The sequence below is a fragment of the Plectrocnemia conspersa genome, unplaced genomic scaffold, assembly GCF_051122295.1.
Source record: "Plectrocnemia conspersa isolate PC_06_02 unplaced genomic scaffold, ASM5112229v1 ptg000005l, whole genome shotgun sequence".
NCBI lineage: Eukaryota > Metazoa > Arthropoda > Insecta > Trichoptera > Polycentropodidae > Plectrocnemia > Plectrocnemia conspersa.
The window spans coordinates 6,808,627-6,812,751 of NW_028277169.1; positions in this window are offsets into that span (position 1 = coordinate 6,808,627).

The window sequence follows — 4,125 nt, forward strand, 5'->3', positions numbered from 1 at the left end:
ATCTTATACATACATTTACATTTTCTGCAAAATACATTTAAAGGTAAAAATATGATTATTTATCTTTATGTTTATTAAATAGTAATATTTTTTTTATTGTCACATTGAACAGCTTGTAAATATAATATTATATACAGACTATAAATATAAAATTATATATCCATTACATAATATAAATCTAAATAAGACCTTTGCAATTTTTTTTAACAAACATGAATTACCTTAACAAAAAAAAATTAAACCATCCGTTACCAATAAGCACTAAACATTGTACAATATACACAATTTCCTTCATTATTGTTTATAGAAAGCCACCTAAGATTCATCATATTCTTGCTGCCTTATATGAAGCATATATTGTCTGCTACAATATTTTTAATAACACCGAAGTCCAAAATTAAGCGGAGAGTCTCATTTCGATAAAACTTTTACTACTTAAATGCTACTGAGAATACTACTAAATTACCTGATAAAATAATTTTGATCAACCTGCATTCGACACTGTCGCCCGACACTGACACACAAATTATATCTGTATAATTGATAAAGATAATAGCCAAAACCGCTGAGAGTAATGATTCCGGATTCTATGAAAGCAAGCTGTGAAAAATATTTTTTTTTAAAAACACCATAACATCTTAAGGGTTAAATTTTAAGCAATATTTTATATGCAAATATTATTTTTATAATATTTAATCAGTAGTGTCAAAATATTTTGTCAACTTTTTCTTCAAAAAAAAATGTTTTTAACTTTGTCTGACCTTGCATAAAGGTTGGCTTATCGGACTTGAAGGACCAGCGAAACACTTACTATTTAAATGATTTATTTTGTTTTTCTAAATGTGATAATTACAAATAGGCTCATTCCGAAATCAAGCTTTTTAGACGCAATTCTTATAAGCAGGGCCACCGAGAGCAAACCCAAGCCCTAGGAAAACAATGATTCCGGGCCTTATGACAAAAATGACATTTTATATATTTTATTTTATCGTAATAAAATTTCTTGAATAAATAATAATATGTACCATTTCTATGCTACAAATAAATATAAAAATTATCATAATTTATGCAAAAATATTTTTATTAGGCATTAAAAATTATTAAAAATATTTACTCCTAATATTAGTCGTGTTTTCTTTGCGGCTCAGTGTTGCCATATAGTGAATTTCCAGTCCAGATCAAAAGCAATAAAATAGTGCTTTCGTGGTGAAAACGTTCGATTGTTAAGCAATTTTTATAAAGTAAGAATCGAATAAAGCACATCTAAATCGAATTCTGCCCAATATGAGAGCAACAAAACAATTATCCCTTCTCAGAAGTCAAAAATACACGTCAAAAGCAATAAAATTGTGCCGTTACTGTGACGGTGACGGCACGATTTTATTGCTTTTGACGGGAAATTTTGCCTTCTGAGAAGTGATAATTTGCATGATTTGCACTCTCTTATTGACCAAAATTCGGTTTGAAAATACTTTGATTAGCACTCTTATATTATTAGATGTCCATAGTAATATCAATAAGGATAGCTATTATATTTTTAAAACATAGTATAATATCGAAATACAGACAAACTGTGAGACAGTATGTGAGATGCGACATTTGTCTATACATATTCTTCCGCTTATTTTCCTCTGAGTTGGCTTAGTTTGTATTTTGGATTAGACCCGACGAAAGTTCTAAGACGATAATTAGTTTTAGAATTTTCATTAGGTTGGGTTTGGGTTTGAACAGCAAATGGACGTTTCGCAACTATCAAATTGAGTTTCATAGATATTTTAGAGCAGCATATTAGCGCCTATTAGTTAAAATATATTTTCTCTAGTATAAATATTTATTTACTGGTGAAAATGTTTTTGGAATTATGAATTGTTTATCTTGATGATTGTTTAATGAACCTCAACTGTTTTTAATTATTAGAAGGCATTGCCTTTGTCTTTTTAAGGGACATCAAAAATTCAGTAGCATTAGAGAGTCCTATTATTTTTTTCTGTATATTTTTGAATGACTCAATCTCTTCGTCATAAGCTTATTCCCTTAATCTTGGTCTCTTATCTACCTAAAAGTCTAATAAGCCTAGGCATTCAAGGTTACTGTTTTTATTTAACAGATTTAACAAAACCTAATAATGTTCAAAATCTTATACATAAATCAAAGTTTTTTGATTCATAAAATGATTTTCAGAAGATAAACATTACTTATACTTTTTCAAGCAATATTTTTTCTCTCTTTTTTTAGGTAGCCATAATATTTCGAGAACTCATCATTAAATTACAGTGTCTAATAGATTTTTTCTAGCGATTCTGGGAAGCCTTGAGACGATTGGTCACCTTGTCGCGTCAAAAGTCATCAGGTCACCTTTCCATACAGTAAAAAACTAACTTCGATTGTCCGTATTGATATTAATTTTAAGATTTTTTACGTAAAGCGGTAGCCGTGACCTCATTGAAAACGACACAAAAACGGATCCGGATGACGCAAATTCCGACGCTACTTTTCGACCGACAATAGTTCTTTGAAAATGCTACACTGTCACGTGACCGTGAAGAATTCCACTATGGAGGCTATTCTAAGAATATATGAATCGTTGCAGAATAAAAATAATATCTATCAATTAAAACGATTGCTAATCCTATTAAGATTGATGGACACTTGACGTCTAAATTTTACAAAATTTTCCTGCGCCTTCACAGCAATAATTATTCTTCTATGTGTTTCTTCCCTCGGTTTCGTGTGTGTTTTTTTATGTTCTTCCACACACGCCAGAGTCCAAAGACCGGCGGTACCTCTAATGTTTTATTAGATGACCTTATCTGACAGCCGGTATCAAAAATATAATTACTCACCAGTGAGTTTGACAGCCGAGCCGTAAACTCTATTCATAGTGTGTACACACGAGCACGAATATCGACGTGAAATATTACGGTAACAACTACTTTTTTACATTTTTTATTTTTTCATTCTGATAATCAACAATATATGAATTTGATTCAATAGTTAGTTCGTAAGTATTTTAACTTATGAGGCTTGTTGTGAAATATAAAATCAGGCAATGAGAAAATGAACTTTGAAAGCAATAAATTTCTCATTTAATATATTGACATATAGAGATATAAAAAATGGCATTAAATTAATCATAAAAAAACACCTAATGTCAATATGCTAATATTTTTTAAGAATATGTAAAGTAAACATATTCTAGTATAAGTTTTAATTATGGAAAAATTTCCAAATAAATAATTATTGATCTCAAATTTATAAAGCTACAAAAATATATGCTGATTTTATAATGCAAAAATATATAAAAATTACATTTCTACAATGTGTAATATTTTAATTAACACCAACATTTCTAAAATAATATTTTTTTATTTAATTTACTAGATATTTTTATTGCATTGATATCAGTGATTTTAATATAGTTATAAAAATAAATTGTTTTACAATCAACACAGATTTTGAGATTCACTGATATACTAGTGTTATTCGTCGAGAGCGAAATTTATTGCAATTTTCCATTTCATTATACCATAATCTTTGTTTTTTTTTCTTTCACCAATTTATGCTTACCATTAATATATTTATGGTAGAAAAACATTAACAATAAAAGCATTATTATTTAAATAAAACTGTTTTATATATTTTTGCAGCTTTAATTTTTTTCATAGCTTCAATGTCAATGTTATCGGATTCGTTCGGGCTTTCGGTATTTGCGTCGTTCTTTTAATGTGCTCGTGTGTGTGTGAGTAAATTGTAGGTGTCGCTCTCCTACAGGGTGTTCATAAAATGGTAGGTGGGCCAATGAAGAATCGTGTACGAGTATTCTCGCTGGGTTGATTGGTGCCGGGCTCCGAAAGCCACCTCACGAAGGCTTGCCTCACGATTGAACTTGTACCTACGCTATCAGTCACTGAAATCTTACCAGGGGTTCTAAAACCGTCACATACAGTGAAATACGTCAAATAAATATATCTCATTTACTTTCTTCAACAAAAAAAATAACATTAGCGTTCCAAAATTTCTTCGAGAATCACGATCGCGACCTCTTTTGATCATTGTTAGGGCTAGGGAATCGCCTATAGCTGTTAAAACGCTGTTTGTAGGGAATCTTGTTCTTGAAAATCTTTG